We start from the raw sequence: 14,712 nt of genomic DNA, 5'->3' as shown, positions 1-14,712 counted from the left end.
TATATATATATATATATATATTATGTTTGTGTGTGAACGTGTCTGTATGAGTATATAAATATACATACAATACTCCTATGTATACAGTATAGTGTATCTGATAATGCATTTTCATTAGTTATATGAGGTCAAATAATCAAGTCGACTTTCACGTTAATACACAGACGGACAACAAAATTTGGCATCAACATTGGATTCCACGTAGAGTAATGACTTTTGAGCAGTTAATGTTTTTATCGTGTGAGGTATAATGCCCCAGTATTGTGGCGTCATAGTGAGGCTGAACTCACCAGTATTGTGGCGTCACAGTGAGGTTGAACTCATCAGTATTGTGGCGTCACAGTGAGGCTGAACTCACCAGTATTGTGGCGTCACAGTGAGGCTGAACTCACCAGTATTGTGGCGTCACAGTGAGGCTGAACTCACCAGTATTGTGGCGTCACAGTGAGGCTGAACTCACCAGTATTGTGGCGTCACAGTGAGACTGAACTCACCAGTATTGTGGCGTCACAGTGAGACTGAACTCACCAGTATTGTGGCGTCACAGTGAGGCTGAACTCACCAGTATTGTGGCGTCACAGTGAGGCTGAACTCACCAGTATTGTGGCGTCACAGTGAGGCTGAACTCACCAGTATCGTGGCTCCACAACAACCTCATTCTTCCTCGCAGTCACCGACCCTTTCCTCAATTCTTCCCTCTTTTCTCCCTCATTTTTCCTTCTTGCCACACACCCTCTTCTCAATTCGTCTCTCTCCCTCGTAAACTACATCTTTTTGTTTATTTATGCTTCTGTGCGTCTTCCAGACCTAATCTGCTTATGTGGCTGACGTAAGCTGTCTGTCCGTCTCTGTTTGCTTGTCTGTCTGCTTCTCTCTCTATGTCTGTCTGTCTGTATGTATATTTGTATGTATGTATGGCTGGATGTATGTGGTATGTATGTCTGTGTGTGTGTAAGTCTGTCTGTTTATCCGTCTCTGTCTTCTTGTCTGTTTGTCTCTCTCTCCCTCTCTATGTCTGTCTGTCTGTCTATCTTTTTCTGTCTCTCACTCTCTCTGTTTCTCTGTCTCTCTGTCTCTCTGGCTCTCTGTCTGTCTGTCTGTCTGTCTGTCTGTCTGCCTGTCTGTCTGTCTGTCTCTCTCTCTCTCTCTCTCTCTCTCTCTCTCTCTCTCTCTCTCTCTCTCTCTGTCTCTCTCTCTGTCTCTCTCTCTCTCTCTCTCTCTCTCTCTCTCTCTCTCTCTCTCTCTCTCTCTCTCTCTCTCTCTCTCTCTCTCTCTCTCTCTCTTTCTCTTTGCATTCATTATTCAGTCTCGCATCAGCGAATCTTTCCTCTCTTAAGATTTTTTTACAAACATTGCGTTTATTAACCGTGTTTGTTTTCTCCTCGTTTATCAGTTTTACCGCCACAAAATTCTCTTTTCAACTATCCAACAACCAACGACATTCCCTTTCTAGCGAGCCAGCTACCATATAACCCACATTTCCTGTTATCCCACAAACATATGGTTCACTTTCTAGTTGTTTTAAGGTTAGAAAATAATTTTTTCCTAGACATCCTACTGCCACATAATTCCTTTTCTATCAAATCCACTGCCGCACAATTCACTGTCCAGTACTCTCAAAGCTATATAATTCCTTTTCGGTAAAAGTACTGTCATATAATTCACGTGCCTGTCAATCCGTGTCCACAAATCCCCTTTTCATTCATCTCACTATCAAATAATTCACTTCTTTGTAAAGTCAATTCTCAGTAATTCACTTTTCAGTGATATCACTGCCTCATAATTCACTTTTCTGCACCGTCAATTTATATTTTTTCTCCTCCTGTTATTCCAATGCAACATAATTAGCTTTCGCATTTTTAGCTACAATATATACTTACAGTTTAAAGAACTGTTGTCATACTTGAGTAGAAACACGTAGATCATCATTGCTTTAATTTAACCCTCCAATACATGATTCACTTTTCAGATATCCATCTTACTGTCTTATAATTTTCTTTCAAGTAGCCTTGACTTTTATGTTGACCTACTTCACCTTCTCTCCCTTTCTTCATTTTCTTCTTCGAACCTCCCATTCTGACCTACTCATGGAAGGCTCCCTTCTGTATTTTTGCCTCTCTTCCTGCTTCATTTTTCATCTCCCCATTTTTTTCTCTCTCCCAGTTACCATATATAATCTTCTTTTCCTTTCTTGTCTACTGACATTTTTTTTTTTTTACCCCTTTCAGTTTCACCCGGCTTGCCAGTCTACCCTTCTGGTCTTCCCCTTTTCAATCTGCCTCTTCTCCCTCTTGCATCCCCAACAACATGTCGGCTCTTCTTGCTTCTTTTACTCTCCGTTCATCAGCCTTTTTTTTTCTTTTTGCTTCTGTTTTTTAATAATTGTATTTTTTCTAATCTAGAAATATTTTTTTTTCAATCGCCCTTTTTTCGGCATATAGTTTTTTTTCAGTTTCTGCCTCACTCTCTTTCTCTCCCTCCCTCCCTCTCTCTCTCTCTCTCTCTCTCTCTCTCTCTCTCTCTCTCTCTCTCTCTCTCTCTCTCTCTCTCTCTCTCTCTCTCTCTCTCTCTCTCTCTCTCTCTCTCTCTCTCTCTCTCTCTCTCTCTCTCTCTCTTTTTATAGTTTATGTGTATATTGTAACATGCACACTCAGCTTCTCTCTCTCTTTCTCTCTCTTTCTCTTATAGTTTCTCCCTTTCCACCATTTCTCTTTTTCAACCTGCCTTTTTCTAGCCTACCTCTGTCTAGCCTATCTTTTAAAGACTACCTTTCCTCTCTTTCACCTAAACTCACCTCCCCCCTTTCCATCTGTTTCCACCTTCATCGTTCTTGCCCTTTCACCAGCAATACCACACACCCTTTTCTTCCTCCTTTTCTCATTACCACCAACTCACCTGTGTTCCACCTACCTCCCACCTGCTCATCCACACCCACCTGCCCATTCACCTCACCCAACCAATCAACCCATGCATCCTCCCTCTTTCTCTCCCTCTCTCTCACACAACCATCCCTCACTCCTTCCCTTCCATCAACCATTCTACTGTCCCTCCCTCCCTTCTATCAGACCTGCCACCCTCCTGCCTCCCTCTTACTCTCTCCCTCTCGCCTGTCCCTAATACATCTCAATATCGACATTGCTCCTTCCTCCCTCAACGCCGATACCAGGAGTGTAATCAAAGACTCCTTCACGCTATTCACCTCCTTCTTGCCTCCTTCCTTCCTTCCTTCCTTCCTTCCTTCCTTCCTTCCTTCCTTCCTTCCTTCCTTCCTTCCTTCCTTCCTTCCCTTCTCCATCACCGCAGCTCTTTCATTTTTTTTCTCCACTCGCTTCTCTTGTTCACCTTCACACTCACTTTCGTCATTATCTTCACACTCACTTTCATCACTATTATCACAATCACTTTCAGCATCATCTTCACACTCACTTTCATCATTATCTTTACACTCACTTTCATCATTCTCTTCACCATCACTTTCATCTTTATTTTTACACTCACTTTCATCTTTATCTTTTAACTCACTTTCATCCTTATCGTCACACTCATTTTCATACTTATTTTCACATGCATTTTCTGTCGTCTTCACCGTCACTTGTATTTTTATACTAAATTTCCCGTTTTAAAAAGAAAAACTGACTTTCCTTAATGACTATGGTATAATGACTATGATATAATGACTATGATATAATGGCTATGATATAATGACTATGATATAATGACTATGATATGACTATGATGTAATGGCTATGATATAATGACTATGATATGATTATGATATAATGATTATGATATAATGATTTTGATATAATGACTATGGTACAATGACTATGGTATAATGACTACGGTAAAATGATTATGATATTCCCTTTAAACTGTTACTGTTGGGGTAATATCTTCCAGGTATTAATTTCATGGTATCCCGTTTAAGACATTCCTCCAAATTATTACTCTCAGTATATTATTTTGAACATACCACTGTATCACAACCAGTGAACTCATGAACCACATTAACATACCACTGTATCACAACCAGTGAACTCATGAACCACATTAACATACCACTGTATCACAACCAGTGAACTCATGAACCACATTAACATACCACTGTATCACAACCAGTGAACTCATGAACCACAGTAACATACCACTGTATCACAACCAGTGAACTCATGAACCACAGTAACATACCACTGTATCACAACCAGTGAACTCATGAACCACAGTAACATACCACTGAGCTGACAACAAATGCACAGCAGCTTAAGTGTGCGCTGAGACACTGTGGTAGCTTTGTTGACTGATGAACGTCCTTGACTTATCGATTCCATCAAAAGTGTTGTGTGGTCATCTGTCTATCTCTCTGCATAACAATGCACTAATACGAAGATGTCAGGAATATCTCTGATAACCTTGAGACTAACATCCGAGAGTTGCCAGCGATACTACTTGGTTAGGCATAAGAATTAACAGCCGGGAGTCTACACTGCAAACTGAATTGTTTGCCGTCCTAATGGAGCTAAAGTTAACTTATGACACTGAATTTGTCTCTATAATTATTCCTGATTCTATGGCATCACTGAAGGAGCATGACTCACATAATGACTCTAACAATATGCTCATTGGAAAAGCCTAATACAGATACTCACATTGGATTCTTCATGATAAAGTTAATATATTACCTAAGAAAAGTACCCTGAAGGATAATGTAGAATATAACTTTGGTGTATCTTTGTCTAGCATTAGGAATAATATTTGAAGAGAGGTAAATAATGAAACTGAATGTTATAGGAATACAATTAGAAGCCTGAATAGATCCATAACCCACTATGATAACACGAATGTAGATAAGTACGTTTATGGAGCAACCTGCAATGTGAACAGACTGACTGATGTTGTAGTGGCCAAGCTTAGGCTTGGTTACAATTACTTCTAGCAGTTTAGGAGACACAGGTGATGATCAAATCTGATGCAAAGTATGTGGCTAGCCCTATCTCAAGCACTATATGCTTAACTGTCCACTTATTGAGGAATATAGAGATGGACAGTGTAATAACCTATGTGATATGTAAAAATATCTTATTAATGAAAAAAAATATACCAGATATATTAAGCAGATTTACTAAATTTGCTTGTAAGAGATAAGTGAACTGTAGATATAAATCCAAATGTACTCCTGTTAACCTTTTTGGAGCCTAGTTCCTAGGCCTTTTGTGTATCCATATGCTCTTGCGCTACCGTCCACAGGATGGATATGGGGTGCCACTTCGGTGGCAAAATCTAATCTATCAATTATGTCTTTTTTTTAACCTGACAACACAACCTATTGAGGCAGAAGAGGAGAGTTTAAATTCAGCTGATGGTCTTCAGGAGCCTGAGTTGCATGAGTGTATCTAGTACCACTTCTGATACTGTGTCCATGACGGTTATCAAGGATTAACTGTATGTTGATGTATGTTGACGGTAACTAAATTGGCAAATAGATTTATTACATTGCTCTCAATTTCGTCACTGATTTGCCCAAAGAATGGCACATTTATGGCAATGCCATCAGGCCGCTCAGCTGCACAAACTGACTACTCCACTTGAATTTTTTTTCTTCAGTATTGACTTTGATTTAACAATTCGAGAATCTGTCTTTTTTTTCGTCAAACATTGAGGTTGGAGGTGGTGCTTGTTCTTAGCTCATTATATTCTTGACATCAACGTTACGAGATTTAATGAGCGTCATAACTCTTGCGAATATTAGTCCAGATTCAAACTGTTCAGCAGGACCAGATTTTGCTTTCGTTTTGCCTTCTTGCATCGAACATTCATCCTCAGGGGTTGACTGAATCCCTCAGGATAGCTTACCTCATACTCACGCATATGCTTTTACTCACATCTATAGCAACATCTTTATTAGGTTCCTCACAATAATCAGAAACAATGATTGAGGTGGATAAATGGAAAACAGAAATTAATAAAAGGGATGTAAATAGCGCGCTAAAAATATCTAGCCTAGACAGAACTCGCAGCAATGGTTTTAAGTTAGAAAAAATCAGATTCAGGAAGGATATAGGAAAGCACTGGTTTGGTAATAGAGTTGTGGATGAGTGGAAGAAACTCCTGAGTACCGCCATAGAAGCTAAGACGTTGTGTAGTTTTAAAAATAGGTTAGATAAATACATGAGTGGGAATGGGTGGGTGTGAGCTGGACCTAAATAGCTGGTGCTACTAGGTCAGATGCCGTGCTCCTTCCTTAAGTGAATGTGACCTGACCTGACTAGGTTAAGCCATTGGCTTAAGCCGGTGGGAGAATTGAACCTGCCTCGCATGGGCCAGTAGGTCTGCTGTACTATTCCTTCTTTCTAAGTTCTCATGTTCTTATTTGATTAGTGTTGCCATGTCTTCCTTGTTAGTATTTGCATCCTCAGAAGATGATTAGATCAAATCATGCACGTCTATCAACATTGTATTATAGATATACATGCTAAAAGTTTACGGACGGACAACTTTCTCATTCAGTGTTATTCCAATGTGACCTCCCTGGTCCATGTCCGCAATTCAAGAAGGTCGTCTAGAGCAAAATGTTCGTTCATAAACCAGTCCATGGTCTCTCTTTCTCTCTCTCTCTCTCTCTCTCTCTCTCTCTCTCTCTCTCTCTCTCTCTCTCTCTCTCTCTCTCTCTCTCTCTCTCTCTCTCTCTGCTTGTGACGTTAATTGTTCTTTCACTTCAAAAATCTCTCCAAGATTTCTCTATATGGCTCATGCATTTATTTGAGAAAAATGAGACCATACATAACATAATGTATGAAACCCGCAGCGTCATTCGACAAGACTAGTGCTCACTCACCTTCCCGTTCACTTTTAATAAACATCTACGTATATTACTTATTCATAACGTTTTATACCCAGTGTTTTTTTTTTTCTTTTTTTTTTTTGTCCTTCCTTTCAAGAGATGAGGTTGTAAGACAAGTGAATGTAGGAGTGTTGCGGAAAGATACAGGACTGAAAGATGAAGAATCTAATACAAAGTGGGAGTTGTTACAGTTGTTTTTTTCTGATGATACTGTACTTTTGGGATAAGCACATCAAATGTATAGAATTCACTCAAAATCTCACGTAGAATCTCTTGTACGACGATACGCAGTTCTCTTATTTTCTGGGAAATATTCTTTTGCAGTTAGCATTATTGACGAGTGTTATATGTGTGTTTTGCATATATATGAAGATATTTTTTTTTGGCGGCATTAGATAGTAATAGTCTTATTGAGCGTCAGGATGCCTAGGAGAGATCTTAAAGTGTGATACCCAGACCACTGTATGATACCCAGACCACTGTATGATACCCAGACCAGTGTATGAAACCCACTGTGTGATACCAACTGTTGTTCATGACTGTTGGCTCCTTAATGTTGAGAGGCAGCAAAAGTGAATACAAGACTAGATATTCCATATGTAATCAGATTTGCTGATTAAATACCACACTGGAAGAAACACTCAAGTTTTCTAAAAGCAAGAAAACTTGATGCCACCTGCTTAAAAACTAAAAAAAAAAAAAAAGTAAGCGCTTTAGAATCTTCTATTTAAGTTTTGGAAACAGTAAATATGTATGAATGGTAATATTTTCATTTAAAATATTCTTCAGTTTTAAAGCAAAACATTTCCTCCCCTTTATTGATGATAAGCAGAACTTAACTTATGGTCATCTTTCACTCGCATAATTTAACCTGAATTACGTACAAAGTGAAAATTATTAAATTTAAATACTCAGCATTTATGCTGATTATATATATATATATATATATATATATATATATATATATATATATATATATATATATATATATATATATATATATATATATATATATATATATATATATATATATATATATATATATATATATATATATATATATATATACATTTATTTATTTATTTATTTATTTATATCTGTGTGTATGTGTGTTCGTTACCATTTTGTCCCAGACACATGTCAATTGGACAATAGGCCTCTGTGTGTGTGTTGTGTGTGTGGTGTGTGAGGTGTGTGTGTGTGGTGGGCGTGTGTGGTGTGTGTGTGTGTGTGTGTATGGTGTGTATGTGTGTGGTGTGTGTGTGTGAAGTGTGTGTATGTGTTGTGTGTGTGTGTAGCGTGTGTGTGTGTGTGTAGCGTGTGTGTGTGTGCGTGTATGTTTGTTTGTGTGTGTGTGTGTGTGTGTGTGTGTGTGTGTGTGTGTGTGTGTGTGTGTGTGTGTGTGTGTGTGTGTGTGTGTGTGTTTGTGTGTGTACGTGTGTGTATGTGTGTGTGTGTGTTTTAACGAATTCACAAGTGATCGGTGGCCACCTTGCATGTCATTTTGCGTTTTTCAAATTCCTCAAAAAATACCAGATTTAGATTATCAATCTAGATAGCTAAAAGTTTCAAAATTTGTTAAAAATAATTATGTTCCACAAAGTTCCTGGTTCAGTGAGAAAAAAAAATGGGTTAGGTTAGCAGACTAAGAAGCTCCAGACTTTCTGTCAGGGTTTAGAAGTTTAGTAAAGGATATCCGCACACTGTGTTGTAACTAATTATGGTAACTAATTAAATCATCTTACCAGGCCCACTTCATACCAATTCTTCCTCAACCACTCTCCTTCCCTTCCCATTATTCTTCCATCTCTCTCTCTCTCTCTCTCTCTCTCTCTCTCTCTCTCTCTCTCTCTCTCTCTCTCTCTCTCTCTCTCTTTGTACACAGGGTTTTACAGGGTTAAGTTAAGGCTCCTAACTGTATTTACATGTTAAGCGCTGTTACCTACATCAGCTCATTTGAAAACCATTTTATTGTTAAGAGACATACAAATATGGGCCAGCAATTTCAACTGATCTGTTTTCCATTCTATCAAGTCGCGGGTGAGACGGAGGGTAGGCAGTCCAAGAAGGTGGAGCATACTCAAGGTGTGAGCGTACTTGTGCCTCGTACAGAATCCTGCGATCTCTACTGTCAAGCAGATGCGAGATACGTCGAAGTGCTGCAAGCTTTCCGGCCGCCTCTCTCTCTCTCTCTCTCTCTCTCTCTCTGCCTAAGTTTCAACAGTGTGTAAACAGAGAGTGTAATATTAGCATTACATTCATAATAAACTCTGTTGTATAACTAGCATTTCATAATAATAATTCTCTTGCATTTTACAGTGCTAGGACAATTAACGTCGTCCCCATTAAATATAGAGCCAAACACAAATCAACATTATGACACGCCTCTTCTCAGAGAGAGAGAGAGAGAAAGAGAGAGAGAGAGAGAGAGAGAGATAGATTGTCAATAAAGCTAGGGATCCTTAACCTTGTCAAACCCTGTGTAAAAAAGAGAGAGAGAGAGAGAAAGAGAGAAAGGGAAGTGAGCTTCTTCACAACAAGACGGGCAGCAAGTAGCAACTTCAATATGACTGTAACCTTCTCCAGGACATCACTTCATCTGAGATCATTTATTCCCAGGATGACTCGAGTCTGGAACATGTTCGTACATCATAATGATATCAACGAAATAAAGTCAGTTGACCACATGAAACTACTGGCCCACAGATGACTCCAACTTCATCCTGTTCTATATCTGTATGTTTCATAGCAATAAAATGGCGGCTTCCAAATGAGCTTGTAAATAAAGCTAGGAATCCCTAACCTAACCATAATTGTAAAACCTTGCGAAAAGAGAGAGAGAGAGAGAGAGAGAGAGAGAGAGAGAAGAGCAGAGCAGAAATCAGCAACTACAGACCAGTGTCACTCCTGTCAATCACTGGTAAGATCCTTGAGACAATAATCTCAAGACAAATGACAGAGTTTTTTGACTACCACTCACTACTTTGTGATCGTCAATATGGCTTCAGGAAAGGTTACTCTGCTGCTGATCTGTTGTTAAACCTCTCCACTAAGTGGCACCAGTCACTGGATGAATCCAAAGTCAGCTGTGTGGTAGCACTGGACATTGTTGGGGTACTTTCGACCGGGTGTGGCACCAGGGCCTCTTAGCAAAACTTCAAGCACTGGGAAATGCAGGCTCTATGCTATGTCTCCTCAGTGATTACCTTCATGGTAGATCTCTAAGGGTACTTCTCAATGGAACGGAATCAGCAAGACATCCTATTGGGGCAAGTGTTCCACAAGGAAGCGTGCTGGGACCATTGTTATGGAATGTCTACTTCAACGACCTTCTTCATCTCATCCCAGAATCCCATGCATATGCAGACGACTGTACACTGCCATTCACTTATCCAGGAGAAGAAATGCCAGCTGCTCTAAGCTACATCAATCACCAGCTAAGAGCTATATCGGCTTGGGGAAATAGATGGCAAGTAACATTTACACCTGAGAAAACACAAATGATGATCTCTAGGTACCATGATGGTAATGCTAGCGCAGTAGTAAGGACGAATGGAAGGGTGTTGTCACCTGGAGAAGAAGTTGATATCCTTGGGGTGAAATTTGACTCCAAACTAACCATGAAGAACCATGTTGTAAATCTTGCAAACAAGGCAGCCAGGAAGCTTACAGCACTTCGCCGTATCTCGCATCTGCTTGACAGTAGGGGGTGCAAGAGTCTGTACGAGGCACAAGTATTCTCACACCTTGAGTATGCTCCACTTTCTTAGTTTGCCTGTCCCCCCTCTCATCTGCGACTGCTTGACAGAGTAGAGAACAGAGCAAGACGTCTCATCTCTCGCCTGACCCATCCTGGATAGATCTGTCATTTCAGCAGAGCCTTCAACACAGGAGGGATGTGGGTGGCCTTACTGTTATGTACAAGGCCAATATTGTCAAAGTACCACACTTGGATCCACTTCGAGGACAGCGTGAAACAAGCTTTTATGCCACAAGACGGGCAGAAAGCAGCAACTTCACTCTGGCTGTACCCTTCTCTAGAACATCACTCCATCTGAGATCATATATACCCAGGATGACTCGAGTATGGAACACATTCGTACAACATAATGATGTCAACGAGATATAGTCAGCTGATCAAATGAAAATGCTGGCCCACAGATGGCTCCAACTTCATCCTGTTCCCAACTTGTATGTCTCATAACAATAAAAATGCTTTCAAATGAGCTGATGTAGATAACAGCCCTTAGCTTGTCAATAAAGTTAGGAATACTTAACCTGTAAATGGCTTGTCAATAAAACTAGGGAACCTTAACCTAACCTTGTCAAACCCTGTGTAAAAAAAAAAAGAGAGAGAGAGAGAGAGAGAGAGAGAGAGAGAGAGGACCGCGTTCACTGGAGTTCGGTCCCCTGGGAACATATTCGCTTGGAAATCCTCCTTTTTTCTACATTTTGCAAGCTTCTGATGATGTGTTGATTACAACACGAAAGGCCTAGAGCTATCATTCTACTCTCCCCGTGGTTGTTTTGCATCTTGTATCGCTTGGTTTGCGATATTAACTTTCCCGCTTATATTTTAAACCTTGTCGTAATTATTTTTTCATCTTACTTTCTCTGCAGGAAATGACTCAACAATAGCTCGGTTTTATTCCTGACGTTTCAGGGAAATCTCCATCTATGTTCAAGAATCACTAGAGGCACGAGAATTGGTTGCTCTCTCTCTCTCTCTCTCTCTCTCTCTTTATATATATATATATATATATATATATATATATATATATATATATATATATATATATATATATATATATATATATATATATATATATATATATATATATATATATATATATATATATATATATATACATGCACACAAACTCACATCATACATATGAAAGAGAATCACAACCTAGTTTATCAAACAAAGCAAAACCAACCACAGGGGGGAGGATGAAATGGACTGGCTCTGGTCCTTTCGCACTGTATTCAGTGCTTCGTCAGGAACTATGCAATACTGCAATAGGTTAGCAGAAGGAAGAAACTCAGAGGAAGAAAGGCAGTGTGAACACTGCCATTCCTTCACTCAGAAGGGAAGAAATCCCCAGCGCCAACACACAATGTCGCTCACCCTTCCCACCCTTGTAAGGAAGGTGGGGAGGGCACTGGGGGTGGATAATTGCATGATATGACAGAAAGCGCCAGCTTTAAGGAAGGTACAAGGAATTAGGAAGCAATTCACAAATAACCCGCACATAGAAGAGAGGAGCTTACGACGATGTTTCGGTCCGTGCGACTAAATGGTCCAAGTCGGACCGAAACGTCGTCGTAAGCTCCTCTCTTCTATGTGCGGGTTATTAATAATATTATTAATATTATTAATAAACGGAAAAAGCCCCGCCAGCTCTATAAATCAGATAAAAGTAAATCCAGTATTAAGATACAAAGTAGAGTCTCATAAAGAGCCAAGTAGAGCTGGCACCTAGATCAACGTCTGAACACAGCAAGTAATATACAATGCCGATTATCTCCTAAGTTCGATTAGATCCCGGAGAGTTCTAGAGACTGGGAAGAGTATTAAGATTATACAAAGTAAATTAATCCCTCGAGCGAGTATTTAGCAAAAGAATAATTAATTTAGTTCGTCGTTCGAAAAGAGTTCTGATGTAGTGATAAAATAAGTTGTAATTAAGAGTGTAAATCATTATAACATAAAAACATAGGAAAAGAAAAACACTGCAGAAGGCCTACTGGCCTATGCTAAGCATGTATAACTACAACCAAGCCTCCCCAGGTTCTCCCTTCAGTGGATCTAACCGGGAGTTTGTTCCATTTATCCACTACTCTATTGGAAAACCAGCACTTAGAGTGAGATACTGGAATCTGGGATTGAGTTTGCATATCACGTTGTTTCCAACAATCAAGCAAACTGTGACTGTTGCACTAATCTCACTAGAGAGGATCCGCGCATAATAGTTAAGTGACGATGGAACACGGCCATCAAACTCCTAATAAAGAGATATTATCACCAAGCTGTTATAACAGGCATGTAAATTTATGTTAGCCATTATAGAGCGCTTGGAAGACAATGTAGAAACTTTAGGGAACCTACAACATTCGCAACATTCGCAACATTCGCAACATTCGCAACATTCGCAACATTCGCGTCCTAAATTACGTAAACACCAGACGTTTTAAAGTCTTGGAGGTTACTGTTTGAGGTGACTGAAGTTAGTTTTCGAACAAAGAGCGAAAGATGCTCGGCATTTGGTGTTGGAGACTTCCTCGTCTCTGAGTGAAACAACGGCTTTGTTTACACTCCCTCACATCCTAAGAGTTTCTGCTCTCTGCTTACCTATAACAATATCTTATAATCCCTGATCAGGCAGTAGTTGCAGTGCGGAAGACTTAGAGCAACTTCATTTCATCCTTCCTGTAGCTGGTTTTGGCATATACTATATATATATATATATATATATATATATATATATATATATATATATATATATATATATATATATATATATATATATATATATATATATATATATATATATATATATATATATATATATATATATATATATATATATATATATATATATATATTATATATATATATATATATATATATATATATATATATATATATATATATATATATATATATATATATATATTATATATATATATATTCATTTAGGGAGATCTCTTGTAATTCTGCCATTTAGTGTGATCTCCTCACTTATCGAGGGTGTTTTTAGTTATTGTGTGTTCCTGCATCCTTCTGTAACGTTTCTCCTCCATTACCCATCCTTATCGACTTGTCAACCCTTCTACCCCCTTCCCCTATTCTCCTTTCCCCCCATTACCTTCTACCCCCTCCTTCCTTTCCTCTTGGCATCAGGGACCCAGTTATTGCGACGCCAGACAATATACCATCAATCAATCACCTTACCCTCCCCTGCCCTCCCCTTCTTTCCCCTCTCCTCCTCTTCCCTCCCTCCTGCCCTCCCTCCTCTGCCCTCCCTTTCGCGCATCCGTCCCTTCATTCCCCTTACTCCTTCCTCACTACCCTCCACTCTGCAATTCCTTCTCTCTCTCTTTTTCTATACGCTTTCTCCTCTTTCCTCTTTCCTTCTTTACCTCTATTCCACTAGCTTTCTCCTCTTCGTAAGTCCTCCTTCCTCCCCTCCCCACCGTCTGGTTTGTTCCCCTCACTTCATTCCGGCTGTTCTTTCACTAGGGTGAGTTTTCCCTTCTGTCCTAACCCCAGCCTTTTCCTTCAGCGGTTTCAGCGGCCTATTGGGTGCCGCGCCAGGTATTAAACATAATAAATCAATCTCTTTCCTTTCGTCTATTTCTTCCCTTACTTCTTTCTCTTGTATTCCTTCTCTTACCTCTTTTCATGTTATTCTCAGCTTACGTCTTTGACTTTCTTTCTCTTCTTTCCCCTTGTGTCTGTTTATTTCTCTTTCCCTTATATCACACACACACACACACACACACACACACACACACACACACACACACACACACACACACACACACACACACACACACACACACACACACACACACACACACACACACACACATACACACACACACACATATATATAATTCATATTATTTACAAACATTATTTCTCGGTTCAGAACAGGATTCGAAAGTACTGTGTACCTTGATGCAGAGTGTGCAGGTTGCGATCCTATTCAGGACGGAGGGGTAATGTTTGTACATTATTTCGCTCGTTAGCGAAGTGTTAAGCAGAGGACGAGTCTCAACTCCTGTCGCTTGCCAGATTTCCTTCCATCGTAGGTCCTGCGTTTAAAACCCGCCTCTTCCACTTCTTTGTTCAGGTCATTCCACTT

The sequence above is a fragment of the Cherax quadricarinatus genome, chromosome 40 (assembly GCF_038502225.1).
Source record: "Cherax quadricarinatus isolate ZL_2023a chromosome 40, ASM3850222v1, whole genome shotgun sequence".
Lineage (NCBI taxonomy): Eukaryota > Metazoa > Arthropoda > Malacostraca > Decapoda > Parastacidae > Cherax > Cherax quadricarinatus.
The sequence above is the reverse complement of the archived record's forward strand: the minus strand, read 5'-3'. Positions refer to the sequence as shown.